Raw genomic sequence first — 20,239 nt, forward strand, 5'->3', positions numbered from 1 at the left:
TTTTCATTAGTAATCTCTAGCCTTATGGGATTTCTAGTTGTGTTTATGTTGAGGAACATTTGAGCCATGAAAGTGGATATATGTTTTCTAAAACCACTATTTGGATTAACAAAGAAAATGAAAACCTCTGACCACACATCAGGAGAGGCGACGGTTGTAGACATTCTCCACCAAACAAGAGGGAATATAGAACAATTGATTTCCCCACGTCCCGTCCCCTTTTTCATTCGACAACCAGTATTGGAAGAATAAATATCAGTTTTTTTTTTTTTTTTTCTGCCATTAAAGAAAGTAGTTCAAACATTTTCTGATCACATATAAAGAAGGAAAAATAACTTGCAGAAAACTCTTCTCTGGGTTTTCAATATAAATAAATAGTCTCTCTCTGCATTCAGAAAGTTGTTAATAACCTACTTGAATTGCAACAATATCTGGCTCAACTCAACAAGAACTCGGCAAAGAGGACAAGTCACCTGTTGTTTCGTTAGCCATCGACTGATGTAGGACTCGTGGAATTTATGGTTGCATTCAGGAAGCACCCAACGCGACTCACCCTCTTTTGTTTCTTCCAAGCAAATTGGGCATTCCGAATTCGTTAAACCTGCCGGGCTCTCCTCGGCATTATTACGGTGAGCTCTCCCTCTATCCAAGAAGTGCACGACGATGCTTGCAGTAAATAAGAAAATAGCCAGAATGCATATAAAATCTCTACAGTAATCAGGCGGAGATGAATGGAAACTAGTAGCAGGAATTGTTTGACAACAAGGGGACTGGTGAGAACATGTTTATTAATTCATGAACTGAAATCTGAAATATTATCAGTTCACTCCATTGACGTTCATATGTTATTTTATCTATGAACTGGGTGGGTATTAGATTTGGACTGGGAAAATAATAGAAAAAGGAAAGAATTTCTATTTTCAGTAGCGAAATCTTACTGGTGTGAGTTGCCATTCAATAAAAGAAACTACTACTACTGCTACTAGCTCCTTAGTATGGGTGGTGGTTGATAAAATTGCATCAATTACTAAAGTAAAGTGATTGCTTAAGCTTAACCCAAAACAATTTCGTCTCAATATTATATAACGAGAGTTTTAGTTGATTCCCTCTCAGTTGATTCGCTGTGATGATTGTTCTTGAGTAATATCTGCAAGGGGTGGATAGATGCTCAGGACTCTGGGTTGAAAATCCTTCCCTCGTTCTTTTTGCTCAAACATGATGCCTGTGGTTGAGGATTCAACTGGGGTTTCAAAACGAGTGCAATATTAGTTACAATCATTTATTAAAATTTTAATGTAAAATTTTTATTACAACCATAAATCAATTTTAAAATTAAAAGTTAATGTAATTTTTTATTAATTAATTTTAAAATAATTACAATCATATATTAATTGTACTTTCAAATTTATCAACTGCCTGCCCATAAAAATTTAAAAAGAACTAAAATAAGAAGATGAGAGTGGGAGCAAACAAAAAAAAAAAAAGAAACAGGAGATAAATCATTGCTCTTAAATCTTGACGCTTCTACTTTGTACATAAATGATTGCTTTCAAGAAATGCACATGCATTGACCATCTACCAATCCTATCTTCCTTGGTTGCTCTTCTTCTTCTTGTTCTCACTTGTGAGAGAGCATCCTGTAGCTTTGCAAGCCACAACTGTGATACCGTTCCTTTGTTCTGCATTGCACAGGATTCGGATTCCAATTATATGGTTCCCATTAAATCTAATTGATCATAACCCACTACATGAATATAGCCTTGTTAATCTCGAGAGGGGCCGAATCAATCAAGGTTCCCAATCCATTCACAAGGTGACACGTGCCCACCCCTTATGCTAATAACATGATTTTATAAGTGATTTTGTTTTAACTTTACTAGTTATACTTTATTTTAAGTTGGTAGCTAGTATATAATACCTCCTAATTCACGGGCTGGGTTCAGGTTGGACTTTGCCTCTATATCGTAAAACATGTTCAGAATTAAGCTCGAATCTGGTCTAACCATTAGGTCTAAATCTTGAGCCCAAACCCAATTCTCGTTTAAAACAAGTTAAAGAAAAAGTCTTTAATTTACTGGTTAGATCAGCCAAGTCCACCAAAACAATTTTAATTCATAACACTAAAGTGATTCGGGACATTTTGGATTTACAGCCTTGATTAAAGCAATCTTGCCTGTTTATGAAAGATTGCCTTATGAGTGCCAATTTGCCATGTATGCAACCCATGCGCTTATGGCAAAAGTTAGTGGAGTCTGGATCACCTCACACAGTCACACCACCTCACATCATGTACCAGTGGTACATTGGGAACATCTTCCATACTTGTATATTATTATTATTATTCATGGGAGATGTTCCTAATACACAGCGGGATGTAGCTGTGAGGTAGGTATGAAGAGCAGATCTCAATTCAAAATTAGGGATGGCAACAGGTAGGGTATATGCAAAAGTCGCCCTTCTCATTCTCAAGTTCATCAAAGCACCCTTAATCTTAGACCTATTTAATTTTTTCTCCCAATTTCTTAAACCCATCCCATCCCAAGTCCATCATCACATAAGTGATTTGTGATATCTCTTTTAAACAAAAATGGTGGAGTAGGCTAGTGTTGAAGACGCCTATATGGGGATACAAGAAAAAGGATTTGAATCCTCTTTAATTCTTAATATATGCATAGGTTTATAATTAATAGTGGGAGTGGATACCTATGTAAAATATAATTGAGTTTAGTTATGGGGAGTCCAATGCAAGGTTCAAAATATCGATACGCCGGTAGGGGCATATCGGGTGTTTTGATATTTGTTTTTTTATTATTATTATTATTATTTTCAAAACTGGTTCATGGGAGAAGGTCTAGGACCCCTCCATCCTCTGAACCGGTCAGACCCCCGATACACCCACTGTAGGGGCGTATCGGAAGGGTCCCAGAATGATACGTATCAGCCAGTACGTGCCAATACATAACGATACTTTGAACCTTGGTCCAAGGACAAGGTCCAAACCTGTCTTGTATTTGTGCATCCTAACAGGGTTTTGACAAGCAGGTCTTATTATGATCAGGATGGGTTATGTGCACACAAATTCCTACAAAAATTGCCATCCCAAAGGCAAGGACCATACCCTAAATTCTCACGTTTAACCCGAGTGCAATTTGATACAATAGATTCTAAATTGAGCTTTGAGATAGGTTAGACTGTCAGATAGGCTCGGTGGAGAAAAATTGGGCTTGATCTAAACTCATGTAGGGTTTGGGTAGCCCAAGCCTCAACAGACCTTTTTCTTTTCTTTTTTTTTTTTTAGCTTCATGGCCAGGCCTGAACTAGGGGTGTTTAAATTCGGTTGTCAATCTGAAAATCAAACAGAATCAAACCGAATAAGCTAATTCAGTTTGGTTGTTTTGAATTTTGGCTCGATTCTGTTTTAAGATTTTAAAAATTTTGACTTATGTTTTTCAGTTTGATTTGAGAAAAAAAAATTCAATCGAACTGAACCAAAAACTGAATTAAGAAAAATCAATACATATATTTATATTTTAATTATAAATATTCATATTAATAATAATATATAATATATATTTAAATTATAAATGTTGATATATTTTAATAATTATTATTAATATAAATATAAAATATATTTATATCTTAACTAACCAAATTAGCCAAAATAAAACCGAATTAAACTGATTTAAATTTGATTCAGTTTGGTTCGGTTTCAACTTTAATTTGGTTCGGTTCGGTTAATGAAAATGACCTAATCGAAGTATTGGTTAGGTTCTATTTCTAAACCGAACTGACCAAATGAACACCCCGAACCTGAACAAGCATAATCGAAGCCTACAACACCTATAATATGTACCCACATTTTGCACTATATAATTTGTATTACCTCTAATGCGTATATTATATCTTTATATTATTAAGTATTTGCATTTACAATAGTTATGTGGTCAACCTGTGCCTAGAAGTGGCCAGGCTGCTTCAATCTTCACACACCTTTTACGTGCATCCCGATGAATTTGAGATAAGATTGTATACACCCGGTTGGGCTACCTATTACCAGTGAATACGTTCGCGTTTAGTATGTTCACTCGTGAATCGTGATCCAGCCCGGTGTATGCAATCTTGTCTCCAGTTAATCTGAATTCCTTTTACGTGCCAATTATCTTATGATGTGGTCTTACACACAAACTCTATCTCTATCCACATTACATCACAGTCACACATGTAGAACATCTTATTTTTCTACATAATATACGGTGAAATGTTTCCAATTTACAGGATAGTGTGCTGTGAACCTACGAGAATCTTGTCCACGTCTACCCACAATACATCACCCCGTGAATTGGGAACATCTCTCCCTGTATAATACTATGCAGACGATGAAATGTTTTTCATGTATGACTGCCATAAATGTGAACAGGATTCTTATGGACAGGAGATTGGACTACTGTTGTGAGTATACGTGAACAGAATTCTCGTGGGCAGAAGATCCCAAAATCTACTATAAAGCACTTTCACATGAGCAGGTACTTGGTTGGGAGCAAATATCAGCTGGTTGGAGAACATTCAACGACGCCCGGTGATTATTGATCACATCACGTCAAACCGATACCTGATTAACACACTGGCGTGTTTAAAAATATCACTGGGACTCCAATTCCTGGAAATTCTCGTAGTCTACCTATTTTGTGTAAAAATATCCAAACAATGCAATCAATCCATGGCAAGATTTATAAGAAAAAAAAAAACTTTAAACATAAATGGGTCGTCATCTTCACTAACTTAAATGAATCCTTCTTGTAAAATCTGTGTTCACCGTAATGTAGTTAATAGTTACAATGGAGAGACTAGCTTCTTTACAGAAAAAAAAAATGAAAGAAAGAAAGAAAGAAAGAAAAAAAATTAAGTAAGAAAGATATATGAATTTGAGGTTGGGGTGGTATTTGAAGGCGGCAAACAGGGCATGAACTGGAGATGGATAACCAGCTGTCGATACAAGAAGTGTGAAATCTATGGTTGCAGCCTGGGAGCACCCGAAGCAGATTGAGCAAGAGGCTATACTCCAAACAGACGGCACAATCGGAACTGTAATCGCCTCCGTCACCCCGAAGCAGATTGGATGATGGAACCGGCAAACGCAAAGGTGGATCAGAACGATGCCTGCGTCGTCTTCTTTGATTGAGCATTCTCAACTCCATGCGGTGGAGGGAGAAAGTAATGTTAATGATGACACAGACTAGAATGAAACAGCACAAGTACAGATAACTTAAGGCCATGTACTTGTAGACTTTATCGTCAGAAGACGCAGAGGAAGGACTGACAAAGGGGGAAGGAGAAGCCGGCGGTGGGAGCATTGTTTTCACTTTCGCGAAGAATACTTACACACCCAAGACCCAGCTCCAAACATATATACACAAGATCTTATTCCTATTCAATTCCTACTGGGATTTCTTCTTGTTAAATTCCTTTTGGACTTGGAGAAGGAGATCTATTGAGCCCGTTCTGGATTCCTGCTTCAAATAAAAGAGTCCAGAGCAATGTAAAGAGGGTGAAAATAACTGAAAAAATAAAAAACATTATACATCTATTAAATCTTCTCCATCTGAATAAGAACACACCGACCGGAAGAACGAACCTGTCAGGGTCCGGTTCTCGGGTCGAATGGTCTGATTATTCGAACCGAATGGTCGGCTCGTTCTGACAAAAAAATAAAATAATAAAAAATGGTCAAAACTGTTGAATAGTTCGAATGGTTTACTGATTATCAACGTTTTTTTTGACAAATATCCAGTTTTGGGAAAAAACGAAACCGATCACTTGACTGATTCCTGGTTTTTCCGGTCCGATTCGGTTTTAAAAACCATTGCCAAGAATATGAACACAGAATTCCATCCCCTTCCCTCAACAAGCTCTTTAGCCCGTCATATGTCAACCCTTGCAACCCCAAAAGAGTAGAGTTTCTCTTCAAACTATGGAATGTGATGACTGATGAATCCCTTATCAGGGTCCATGACCCACTGAAAGCCCATTATAGAGCTCCTCAATCAATCCTCTCCTGTCCAACTTCCAGCCATTATGGGCAATAAGAGAAATTAGAAGCCTTGGAAATCATGAGGAAAAAGGATAGAAAGCAAAAGGAATTGGGATTTTGTTACCTTAGGAAAAGGGATAAATCTCTTGTCACCTTTTTAATCTCAAAACCATTAGTGCGGTTTGCAAAATGGATGAGTGAGAAGGAAAGTAGAGGAAGGAGAAGCAAGATAAATGGGAAGAGGATAGGTTAGATCATGCTTTTTAAAACCGAATCGGTCAGGGGTTTGGTTACTGGTTTGAACGGTTTGATCATTCGACCCAAATGGCCGGCCTGCTCTAACAATAAAATTAAAAAAAATTAAAATTTTGAAAAATAATCAAAACCATTCATATGGTTAACCAGCTGGTTCAGCGCTTGCTGACAAAAATCAACGGTTTTGGGGGGAAAAAGCGGGTTTGGGAAAAAATGAAATCAGTCAGATGATCGATTCCCAGTTTTTCCAGTCCGATTGTCTGGTCCAGTCCGGTTTTAAAAACCATGGGTTAGATTTTATCACTCACACGTTAGTACTGACACAATTAAGGCCAACTTTGGAAGTACTTATTTAAAAGAAAATAAGTGATTATTCTAATAAGTATTCATGAGTATAAATGCTTATTCTAATAAGTGATCATGAGCCTTTGCTTATAGGGTAATATAGGTATTTTCAAAATGATGTGGCAGGCTAAGACAGGTTAGAAAGGAAACAGACGCTTACTGAATAAGCACTTAAAAATAAGCTCGAATTTTGAGCTTCTCGAATGAGTGCTTATTCTGATTATTTAAAGTTTATTCCCCGACCCCCACCCCACCCTACCAACCTCTCAGCCCAAAATAAGTGCTTATTCTAATAAGCACTTAATTCAGATCTGATTGGACCTAATTTAATCCATCCAATATACAATCCAACCCAACCCACATTAGCTTGGTCCAATGGGTTGCCAACCCATATACAACACACTAAGGGTGTTTTTGGCAAATATGAATGATTTTCTTTTTTGAAAACAAAAGCAACAGCTACATCCTACATCGGCAAAGACAACATAATTTTGCTGAGATGGCATTTTGTTTAGAAAAGAAAACCATGCATATTGACCAACACCACCTAAATGGGTGGGTTATGTCAGATATTGAACATACCTTTTGGCCCATGATCAATTTTTTTTTCCCTCATGAGTTTACTGATATGACCGTTGTTTTCAAAAATAAAATCGATCATGTTGTCCTGTGCATGTTTGGCCCAGATGTGATCATTTTAAAAGCTTATAAAATTTGAACTTGAATCAAAGGCCTAAAACATAACCTAATTAGCTTAGCCAAATAAATGAAACCTTGTTTTTGAATGAAATCAAATTAATAGAATGTAACTAGTGGGCCCCTATGCGGGGTACAGGTAAAAGAGGTTAGGGTTTATTGGACTTAAAACTTATTGCTTTATGGTTTGAGGGCAGGAATGTCAATTTTCTCCATCTCCATTGAGTATTTGTCCTCCCCATTCAGGTGGGGATGGGGCTAATAGAATACCCGATTGGGGACAGGGATGGGGAGTGAAGTCCACACCCCATCCCGACCTCGATTATATATATTAAATATATGTGAATATATAATATATTAAATATATAATATTATTTATAACATTGTTTATATTATATATATCTATCAAGGATTGGGGATACAAGTTAAATTTTTTCCCAACGGGGATCAAGGTTAGAGATAAGAATTAGTTTAAAACTCAAAACCGAAACAGTGAGTATGATCCCCACTCTAAACCTGCCCATTGCCATTCCTAACTAGGGGTCATCCCCCAAACCCATAAATATAGAAATATAGTCCCAATAATTATGGTAATTATAAATGTAGTATCCTATACTTGTGGAAATTATTAAAATTCTAATTGGAAGTTTTATAATTAACTTCCACTACATTAAATTACCAAAATCACTAATTATTGCTAAAAAATTACCAATAATATAAAAATTATTTAAAATATCAAAAATAAATTTATATTTATTGAAATAAAATTTTTAATGAAAAATTACCAATAATTTTTAATTAATAAATTTCTATTTATTAATATTTTAATTAATTATCATTTTACTAATTATTGATTTCAATAATTTATTTTAAAAAATTTCCGGAATTAAATTACCAAAATCAGTAATTTTCACCATGTAATTTTTAGTAATTACAATTTTTCAATTTACCAAAATTAAAAAAAAATTATAGTTTAGGCATTGATATTTATTGAATAATATTCAATAATCAGTAATTATTGAAAATATCAAAAATATTTTACAAATTAATTTAAACATGAGAGAGAAAGAGAGGCTGACACATGGCTACGTGGAAGGGCTGGGTTTTAGGCCAGCTTCTATTTGTGTGGATTGGGAGAGATTATAGGAAAATGTTAGAGAGAGAGAGAGAGGGAGATTATAGGAAAATATTTCCTAAATTAATGGATTTTTTTCCTAAAATAAAGCTAATGGATTTTCTTCCCAAGTTAATGGGAAAAAGGGGAGACGGCCATGCCAAATGTCAAGTGGCAACTCCATTGGCTTCGCGTCTAGAGAGAATCTTGCACCCCTCTAGAATTGTTGTTCCATTGGGGTAATGGAGTACAAAGTAATGGTGTTGTCCTCCCTAGTACATAATCAAAAACCATAAATACCTTTCCCTAGAAAGAACCATCCATCAAACAATTTATTGGGCTCGCCACTACTACCACTTGCATTGAGAGGTGACTAGCTATCATGTTAACTTCCCTATACACGTCCGCTGTATATACATGTATTACAGTCATCCATATTACTTGCAAGTATCAAAGAGGTTCCAAAAATACCATTACAGAAAGTGAACTTGGATGTAAATCAACATTCTTTTCATTCTTGAAAGCCTTGATAGCTTCTCCGAATCCATGTATCTTTAGCAATATTTAACTTTGAACTGTTCTTTGTGTCCTTGGGATGGCAGAGGAGAAATCAATGTTCTGTAGCTTAATACTTCCTGCCTTTGCAAATTCAGCAAATAAGGCAGTTGAAAAAATAAATAATTAAATAAATAAAGCCGTAAAACCATGATAATGTATGGTAGGCAATAATTAGAACATTAAAGAGACAATAACACTTATCACGCACAAAAATAATGTTAAAGATAAAGCAACCGCATCGTATTTTTGTTATGGTAAGAGGTGTAAACACTACTTTTCATCTTATTTCTATGTATACTGCATCAACTTAGGTCCGTTTGGTTCGTGACCCAAATTGGAATCAGAATCAGAATGACCTATTCCCCCTACCTGTTTGATTCAGATAGAAATCGGAATCGGATTCTAATTGGTGCTGTTTGGTTCATGAAGAGGCTGAAATTGGAATTAATATGATTTTTAATTTTTCCCTAATAAAAAACATATAAATAAATAATTTATAAAAATTTTAAATCCAATACAACCCAATTAACATGTAAAGAGATAGATAGGGCTATCAATTAAAACCAGGTTTGGTCCAATCCAATCCAAATAGTATAAACCAAATCCAAACCAATCCATTTAAATTTAAATGGATCAGATTAGATCCAATTAATCCAATCCAAACTGAATGAAACATTAGAAATTAACATGGAAAACCCAATAAATATAAAGTATTATAGAAATACATTAGAAATTCCATAAATATGTAAAAACGAAGAAAATATCTAACACAATTAACTATTCATCAACATGACTCTCTCCGTATCCACTATATATACCCCAATTAATATAAAGAAGCAAAAGAAAACAACAAAAGACAAACTAAATTAAGATCAAACTCCAAAAAAACTGATATAATTAGCTATTCAACTCATCATGTGCTACTACTAATCTTGCAACCAGGATGCTATAAGTTGCATAAGATCTAAGAATAAATGTATAAAAATGACAATGCTACAAGTTGCAACTCATTTACATGACACTCTCTGTTATTGCTGTTGAACACTGGTATCTTCGCTGAAATGGCAAAATGCATAGCATTTGAGATATGCATACCTACAAATTTTCAACTCATTTAGCACTCAAATTTTGGCTCACATCACTGTTCACATGGTATGACAGCTCCTTTGTCTTGCAAACCTAAAATTCATCTTCCAAACTCTCTCTCACCATGCGAAAAGACCACCGCAACATTAATAGACATACAGAAAACATAAGAGCTCCATATCTCAAATGCTGAGATAATGTGCCTTTAATATTTCATGTCTTCATTTCATTTGTTTACTCTTGAGCAAATTTCTATGAAATGATCACTCCCACTTAAAAGGTCATCGTAGAGAGAGAGAGAGAGGAGTAAATGCAATTGGTCATTGGCTCTCTAAAAATCATTAGTAGATCAACCTCTAAGATGGCAATACAGATATGCTTACATTTTTTCTTTTTCAATTAAACACTTACAATTAGATTATTTGATTGCAGATTTGAAAGAACCCATTTGATATTTTAGCCTTTTTTTATTTTATCAACAACAATAAACTTTATTAGGGATGTGAAGCTTTGTGAAACTTTAATTACAAAAGGGGGAGCTAAAACGTCCTAACTCCCCACCAATAAAATTAGCCCAAAACAAAGATTATTCACTCCTCGCTTGGCAAATGAATTAGCAATCCTCTTCACCCAACTGTATTACATCTCAATGTCCCTACTCAGCCAATTGAATTTTTTCCTTTCATTGCTGTAGCTCCACAAAGATATTTTAGCCATTTGATTGAAAGTTCTTCACCAAATTTCTGTACTAAAAAAATAATGCCCAATTTTCTCAAATCATTATAGGTTTTGAAATTTTGAAATTCCACTTTTTTTATTGTCTTTTGCAAGTCCCCATTTGATGTTTTGGCAATTATATTGAAAGTTCTTCAGTCCATTCATCTAAACAAAGTATTCACAGAATAAGTAAAAGATCTCACTCCCAAAAATAATTAATATAGAACCAACATACATAATTCTGTCATTTAATAAAATCTTTGTTTATGTTACTGATTAAAAATATCACCCTTATCATCATGGAACCAACATACATAATTTTAGGAAGGTAGTTATCATGCTTGGTCTGCTCAGTGCAACCAAATATCATTCTTTTTTCTCCAAGCATCCCCTGAAAATATCATTTCAGGGTCATAGAGCATCCAGATGTTTGTTACAACTGTTTTCCATGTACCAGGGTCTCTTGAATATCACTCAGCGGCCTCTTGTTCTAAGAAATTTTTGTTTTCAACTTTTTGAGTGTGACCCATTTCATATGGCACCCCTATATCACTCGCTAGCAATTAAAAATTGTTAGCTAGCGTGTGCAGTAATATAGGGTATTGGGAAAACACGGCAGCTACAAGAATGTTGATAAATGATAAAAGGAGTTGTAAAGGAAATTGGATGGAACCAGATTGAGGTGAATGCGTCTGATGATGTTTCTTCATTTGAAATCAGTCGAACCATTGATTAGTTAATATTTATAAGAAGGTAGAGGAGTTAAATGCTGAACTTAAAGAACTTTGACATATTTCAGAAATAAAGATGGCGACGCATGACTTGAAGTAGGAAGAGGGAGCAATTAAAAAGTATATTGTGACGGTTGGATCATGCTTGGTCTTCTTAGTACAATCAGATATCATTGAAGACCAAGTGATGATAATGATGGCTACCCTCAGTTAGGTGGGATGAAGCCGAATGAGGGCTTATAGTGTTTGACATTCCATAATGTAATATGTGGAAGTTCATTTTCCATCTCCAAATCATAAAATTTTACTTGGATTTAAAACTATGATTGCTCAAATTGATGCATATCCAAATTTAGGGTTGAGAATACTATATTGAACTTATTTGTATTATTTTTCTTTTTACTATTTCTTCTTGATTATGTCTTATTTTTTACAAAGGATTTAAGCACTCATTGGTTCTTGAATGTTACAGGGTATGATATTGAATTTCATTAGATACAGAGAGGCAACCACAAGAAATACCACCCTAGTTCTCTCAAAACATAAAATGAGCATGCTGATATTACCACTTTCAACCTTTACCAAAAATATTTACAGTTAGCATGATGAGTTTTCACTTACTTTCCTCTCCAAATGTCTGCTACGACCATTCTTCTCCAGCTTAAGAATCTGAGGGTGGTTGCTGCTGCTGTTGTTGTGGTGGTTGTGGCCATATTTGTTGAGCCATGTAAGGGCGAGGCTGCTGTCCATACAAAGCTTGATCCACCACAGGTTTACCCATGATCATCCCAGGAGTTCCAACCTGTGGTGAATGTTGAGGCATGTAATAATAAGGAAGAGGGTCAGCAGGACTTCCAACAGGCAGTGCTCCTCCTCTGGGCATTGAGGCAACTACCTCATCTTTCAAATCTTCCTTGGGGACAATGTCAACCAGGAAGTCAAAGATATCAGTCCTTTTGATTGCTGCAGCAATGTCATTCTTCTGGAGTGTTCTACGCTTGTTCTCCTCAGTGTGGTTCCATGAACGCAGTGCCAACTCCAAGATGAACATCTCACAAGCCCTGGCAAATACGACAGGAGCCTCTGCTGATATCATTCTTACATCCTCGTCAGCCTTCATGATTTTCTTGATCCTTGCCAATGGAAGGCTGTGGTTCTTGAAGTCAGTGATCTGCTCAATTTCTTGGTATTGGTTTGACCAAAAAACCTGGAGTTGCTGCTGCAGTTGTTGTTTCTGCTGCTGGTGGAGGTGCTGATAAGCAAGTTGGTGTGGTGCAAGCTGAGCTGGGGAACCAGTGAAACCTGTTGGTTGACCAGTAGGTTGAATAGATCCAACTGATCCTGGAGGATTGGCTGCAATCATTTGGTTAGCTTGATATGGAGTTGTGCCATATGGCACTTGAGCACTACCACCAACCACCCCCATTACTGGGGGCTGTCCATGAGCTTGTTGATCCATTCTGCACTGTGCAAGATGATTTTATCCTTCTGGATCTGGTAACAGAGAGAGAGAGAGAGAGAATAAATGAATAAATAGCTCATGGTCATGATGGTCACCTTCTAGTAGAAAATAACACAATTAGTTTAAAAAAAAGGTGAAATTATATAATGTCAATGGTATGGGACCATGGAAATTAGCACACCATCTAATGGACATCAAAACCATAGGCATCTTTTTCCATTTCTCTGTTTAGGTCTCATGGTTTTGTACTTAGCTCATGAGTTAACTTGTTTCTTTTCATAGTTTTCTTTTTTAATATAAACCAGATGCAAGTCTCTCAAGAGCTAACTTGAGCAACTTCAACTAAAACCACTGCAAGAGAACATAAATACATTTTTTCAGTAAAAAAAATATACAATTCCAGTATTAGAATGTGGGAAAATGGAAACAATATTGCAAATTTGTAAATTTTCAGCAGTCCTGTACAAGAGAAAATTAATTGCAGTGGCCAGACCCAATTCTTGAGTCTTCTAATGATGATGGAAAATCCAACAAAACATTTCCCAAATCAGGTAGGTCCACCCAATTGTACTATTTCACTCACTTGCAACTTCAAGATTCAAAATTTATGCTCAACTATAAGTTTATTTAAAAGTGCACTAAAGCATCTGCCTTTTTAGCATGAGAGTTCCTAGAGAGACAAGACACACTTTACAATAACCCATTAGAAGTATGCTTCAAAACGTCAGTAACATCCATGATCTTAGGTCATCCATAAGCTCAAGCTCAGTTAATGTTGGCAAAGAGTTTGGTATGGGTTTAGAGTTGTTTAGGTGATTCAACCCCAAGACATAAAAAGTCATAATCACTTATGAAATTTAACAATAACTTCAATAATATACTAGTTATTTTTAATTTAGCAAGTATATAAAATGTTCTGACAGGACAACTCAGGCTTGCTTAGCATAATGAACAGAGATTGATAGTTGGGCTTGGCTTTGAAGCTCCAATATAAAGTTTAGATGTCACTTATGCTAAGCAAATCATAATAGTAGCATGAGTTAGATCAGCTTCTTGACAGCCTACCCACCAACTCGTGACACCAGGTCATTCAATCAACTTAAAAAGTCAAAACCCAATACTCATGCCAAATTTATGAATAATATAGGGAAAAAAAGCTAGGAAGGAGAATGCATTGCACGTAAAGCATCTCTTTTCTTGTCCTCTTCAATTGTTCTTTTTATTTAGATAAAATTCTTCAAAGATTCATAAAAGAATAAGAAAAAAAAGTCTCTTCAAATAATCTTAATTTTATCTCTTTTTTTATTTCCAAAAGAAACATCCCTCTCTCCTCACTGAAACTTGTTATTGGGTTCAATTCGTAGAAGCATAATCCTTCATTTGCTGTATTTAAAGTTGAAACCAGAATTATCAAAAACAAAAAAAAGTTGAAACCATTTCATTGTGCCAAGCAATGTTAAGTACCAACAAGCCGATGACTAGTTGATTGACTACCAGTTGAGGTCCTTGAGGATAGTGTTTTAAAATTGAAGGCAAGGTGCACACCCAAACTAATTTTTTGAAGAGTAAAAATAAAAAATCCAATATGTATCGAAATTTTGATCCTTGCCAATGACCGAAATGCTTTCATAATGAATGGGGATTGTCAAAGTTGCAATAGCCATTAGCCAATAGGTTGGTTTTCAGAAAGGGAGAGGGCCAAGAGGCCCTTGAATTCTTATGCTTCTGAAAAAGAGAAGCAAAATCTGTCTTCCAACATGGACTGCTCATTGAGGTGGATACCTAGACCTGCAAATGGTCTTTCTGAGACTTTAGCAAGTGATGGGATAACAAGGGAATATTTGGAATTGGACCAAGCCTAGAGATTAAACTGTAACTTGCTAATGCATTTCTTGAGATTGTAATAATGTCAGCCTTGGACTGTCTTATAATTCGTACTTGATCCACTCCATTTCAAGCACTTCAGAGTGGTTGGGGTTTTCTCTCTTATATCAATAAAAGTATGTTTTATTATTGCTGATAAAAAATATGAAAGTATAAAAATATTTCAAGAAATTTATTAACCCAATTGGTTAGAGCATTTTGAAGGTGGTATCCTTCTACATTTAAGTCCTCTATATGCCAAACTGTTTAAGCTATAAACATCATAAATAAAATCTACAGCATAGTGAATTAACTATTTAAACATCATATTCAAAGCTAACTCATAAAAACATAACAAACCAACCAGGCACACCCACAGAATGATATTGATCACACAAGGTGTATCTGCTAAAAGCACTTCCCCACATTGCCAAATGTTAAATGTAATCCACCGTTTCACAAATCTGTTAAATTAAAGAGGAAGGTGAAAAAGACATTTTTATAGGTAAAAGAAAGTATTTCATTATATAAACAAGAATATACAGAAAGGGATCCAATCAAGGAATGAGTACCCCTTAAAGCATATGTAACAACTAAGCCCAATACAATCACTCCCTACCCATCCCTGACCCGCAGGAGCAGGTTAACACTTGCTCCTTAAAACAGCTGAGCCCAAAATAATTGTTCCCTTTCAACCCCTTGCCTTGCTAGAGAATCTGCCATCCCATTAGCAGCCCTTGGAAACCATTAAAAAGATACTGTTACGCCTCTCAGATGTCACTTAATTTTATTTACCAAATATCAGTAAGTCCAAGCTGCCTTCTTTCCATTCTTTAACCAGCTTATTACTACTCGGGAATCTCCTTCTATTAAGAGACTCATGAAATTTATTTTTTCTGCTAATTGGACCCCATACAGTACAGCGGACAGTTCAGCCTTGGTTGAATCTCCTTGGGCAATAGGACCTGAGAATAAAGCTAAGATAGTTCCCTCTTTATCCCTGAAAACCCCTCTTATGTCTGAAGGGCCTGGGTTGCCAAAGCACTCCCATCAAATTTGAATTTTATAAAGCTTTCTGATGGTGGCTCCCAAACCTGAACTACTCCATTCTTTCTTGTGGACGAATAGGCCACTTCCCTCCAATTCTTTTTTATATCATCAAAGGAAAATGGAGAGAACACATCCATGGACTTAACCCAATGAATCACCCTTAGGAGGATATAATCTAAGATTGTATCCAGATTTCTCTCCTCATCTTTGAAGTGTCTTGCATTTCTTTCCTCCCAAACTGTCCAAACAACTGCAGTCCTAATGCATCTCCAGAATATTCTTCCCCTTTTCCTTGGTTACCTAAAAAATAATCTGCAAACAGACTAGAGGTAGAGTCCACCTGCACCTAAAGAGGTCAAAGAACCACTCCCAGATGGAGGTTACAAACGGACAGGAAATTTGAATGTGATAAGCAGTCTCACCATTTGCCTTACAGAGTGTGCACCAGTTAGGGGTGAAAAAGTCATTACCAACAAGAAAATAAAGGACGGGAGGGACAATGTGCGTAAATACTCCGTAAATATTGCAAACCATCTACTCCACTCATAAAAAGTAAACAATTTTCATAGCCCTTGGGCTCCCTTCAGAAAGAAAAGCACTGAACCACCATGTCAGTGGTACATAATCTATAAAGAAAAACAATAGAGCCTTCCAAACAATCAAGAAAATAAACAAGATTCATTGAAGAAACTATTGTGCTGTAACCCACGGTTAACCTTAGTCAGCCTCATAGCTAAAGTCTATGCCTTTCTTGTCCAATCCGCTTGTCAAATTTCTCATGATGATTCTGTACCATAGGCTTCCCTCCAAGAGGAGATTCTGAGGATGCACAATCAGTTGTTATTTTCTCTTCCTACCTTTCATGTTCACATACTCAATAGCAAACATTTTTACAAAAGAAATCATACACCTGTTTGCAAACTGTTATGTGGTTTGTGATCCTATATATGGCAGGTACATACATAAATATTTTAACCACAAAGAGAAGTAATAAGTCTTCTAGATGTCATAGTTTCTTTTCCACTCAGATCAACCAAGAAGGCAAATACTTGTACAGAGAATGCTTTACTGCTTTAGACTCCAAGATGAGCTTATTAACTATCGATTAACAAAACAAAAAAGTGGGTATAGCCAACATGAAATAAAATTAGCAAAAAAATGAATAATCAATTTTCTTTTACTACATCAACATTGAGACTGTATAATATTTCTACTAGGATTGAAGAAAAAAATTGACCACAGAATTAAGCTACGTAACGTAATCTGACTAATTTCCACTTCTCTCCTACTTATTATACTCATTACGGACCCCTAATTTTTCATACCATATAAATACCCAACTAGGAGCTACAGTTTTGTCAATGCAGAAGCAACTCTAAGTTTATTATCATTTAGTCAAACCTGGAAAAAAGCGAAACAAAACATAAGAACCCAATAAAATAGATTAAAGAAATCAACAGGAACCAGGAGGCTGACTATAGTATAGAATTATTCATTTTTAGAATTTGAATGGATGAACGAAAAAGATAGCCAGCGTAAATACAAAGTAATGATTTCTAGGGAAAATATAGTCTACTTAACACAACTGTCACTCTAAGAACATCGATATGACAAAAAATTCCGAATAAATCAAGCTTAATAATCTAGAATGAGAAACAGATCCAAGAACGACTTGCCATGAAAAAAAAAAATCGGTTGCGCTGGAAATAGAAAGGCTTCACCTTTTCACAGAGATAGATTCGAATATGGAGCTGTTTGTTTCTGCTTCTCCTTCTTCTTACCAGACTGAAACCCTGAAATTTCGACTGACCGATTAAAACGTCGGAAAGTCAAAGGTAGGTTTAGAAAGAAAGACTGGAAAAAGAAAAGAAAAACATAGGTTGTCTTTCCAGGAAGCTGGGAAGAGACAGAGAGATTACCACGTCGCACCTTTCCACACACACACACACAGAGTCAGAAAGGTAATAAGATTCCGTTCGTTAGGGTTCCGAATTATAGAAGAAGCGATGAGAGACGAAAACAGTTTCCCATCCGTTTCTTCCAGTTTAGTTTCGTTTCTACAACAACAAATAAAGTAAAGAAACCAGAAATTGGTTGGTGGAGTGGAGACATTGTCTTCTCACTCCTCAGTCCTCACCACAGTTTCCTGACAACTTTGCCCTTGTATCGGGAGCCGCTCCTCCTGCGCGTCCTTGGACTACGGAGTCTTTGGATGGACCCCGTCTCCGTCTCCGTCTCCGTCTCCGACAAACCGTACCCACGATTCTACTCCTAACTACAACACTCCGCCGCCTATTTGGGAAATTTGGATTCCCAGGTGGGACTAACATCCCACGTGGATCGTTTGCTAGTGAGAGATTCACAACGCCAGCGGCTTCCACCTGGCAAATTGGTCGAGCTGTCAATACAGTTCCAGTGGCTTATCATATTGCTGTCACTCCCTTCTTTAATTGCCCAATAGCGCTCAAGCCACGTGGGCAAAAAATAAATATTTGGATTTTTTATTGAGAAATGAGATTAAAAAAATAAAAAAGCGGATAACGACTGATAAGCACTCAACAACAACAACAGAAGAGACGGACAGTGAACAAGCATTGCCGTACGGATCGGCCTTTTCATGGACAGTCCGTAACTCCGTATTGGCATGTGGGTCCTACCGCCTACGCTCAAAAACAAGGGTAAACTGCAGCCGTCTACATGTTGCCATGAATGATATAACAAAGAAGTATGAGAAAAGTTGGGAGTAATGTGCCGTGGAATTGGTATACGGAAACAGTTTGAGATATGATTATATTTTATTAAAATATTAGTTGAAGGCCGTGCATGCACGAGATTTATTAAGTGAAATTTAAGGAATAATTTATTAAAATATCCCTTATAATTTTATAAATTTATTTAAAATTTATTTTGTATTTAGTAAAAACATCACTTATAATTTGTAACAGATTTAATGAATCTTCCATTAGATGGTAGTGGAAAATGATGGTGTTGACCATAATATTCATTTAAGTAAATTTAATCAAAAGAAAATAAAAATAAAAATATTATTTTTGCCTTTAATAAGACATGGACAACTACTTTATTAGTTATATTTGATCAATTTTGTTTTTTATACAAAAAAAGTGTTAAAGGTATTTTTGAAATAAAAAATTATGAGCCTAATGGCAAAATAAACACTCTTTAATGAAAAGTTGATTAAGTAAATAAGTTGTAAAATATATGGAATGTTTTAATAAAATAAAAACTATAAGTTAGGTTTAAGTAAATATGTAAAACTATAAGGTGTGTAGGAATGGCAATAGGATATGGATCATATTCCCCATTCCCGACTATGATTCTGAAATTAACCCCTCATCCCCAATCCCCGACGGGGATGGGTTCCCTGTAGGGACCGAAATCCCCAAAATGTTTTCAGATTATAGTATTTTTTTAAATAAATTTATTTGAAATAAATAAAAAATTTAATTAAATATATTTAGATATATATATATATATAATAAATAATATAATAGTATATTTAATATAAATAACATTTATATATATAGATAGATAGATAGATAGATAGATAGATATAATCAGGGTCGATGCGGGGTGGGGACCTCAATCCCCATCCCCAACCTTGACCCCGACGGGGATTCCTATTAATCCATGTCCTCGCCCCCGCCCCGCCAAAACAATCCCCATCCCCGGCTCCATTGGATCGGGGAAGTCGAGATGGGGAAAATTGTCATCCCTAAAGGTGCGTTCTAATAAATAACCCTAATAGAACCACATAAAAGTATACAATTGTTTTATATTTTCAAATTTTTTAAATAATTAATAATTAGTCATATTTTATATACTACTTTTAATAATTTTTTTATAATACAAAAATAACAATAATTAATTTTAGTTAGGTTTATTTATCAAATTAATGAAACCGACCAACCCGATTAACTCGACCCGAATCAGTTAGTTTTCTAGTATTTTTGGTTGACTTTGGTAAAAAAAATTTCCAATTCGACCAAGTTGGATCAGTTTCACTTTGGCTATTTATAAACTAACCAAAATCGAACAATCTAACCTTGGATATATATTAATATTTTATAGTTTAAATATAATTTTTAATGTGGAAAAGTGTGAAATTTCTCATAGTTCTTAGTCTAAAATGTTTTATATCATAAATCTATTTTTTAATAATTGCACTATAATTTTTAAAATTTAATTTAATTTTTAAGTTTAAATCTTTTGAACCGATTGACCAAACCAAAAAATTGACCCAAATTGATACAACTTGAGTGAGTCAGTTTTCACAAGAGGTTAGTCGATTTAAGTTGACCAACTCCCTAACCTGA

General features: G+C 35.5%; 1 pseudogene across 22 annotated transcripts; it reads right to left on the reverse strand.

The window, feature by feature from the left end:
* Positions 1-8,745: 8,745 nt before the first annotated feature.
* Positions 8,746-18,178, reverse strand: LOC148876088 (nuclear transcription factor Y subunit C-3 pseudogene; annotated as a pseudogene). 22 transcript variants are annotated; one of them, XR_016105701.1, is made up of 4 exons: positions 18,043-18,178; positions 17,627-17,698; positions 12,152-13,024; positions 8,746-9,077 (listed from the first exon to the last, which is right to left on the reverse strand). The product of XR_016105701.1 is annotated as a nuclear transcription factor Y subunit C-3 pseudogene, transcript variant X13 (transcript). The 22 variants fall into 22 exon arrangements; XR_016105704.1 differs by having other exon boundaries at positions 8,746-9,073; positions 18,043-18,177; XR_016105702.1 differs by having other exon boundaries at positions 8,746-9,073; positions 17,627-17,710; positions 18,043-18,174.
* Positions 18,179-20,239: the final 2,061 nt, after the last annotated feature.

This window comes from Nelumbo lutea, chromosome 1, assembly GCF_056320005.1.
Source record: "Nelumbo lutea isolate HS-2025 chromosome 1, American lotus-T2T, whole genome shotgun sequence".
Taxonomy (NCBI): domain Eukaryota; kingdom Viridiplantae; phylum Streptophyta; class Magnoliopsida; order Proteales; family Nelumbonaceae; genus Nelumbo; species Nelumbo lutea.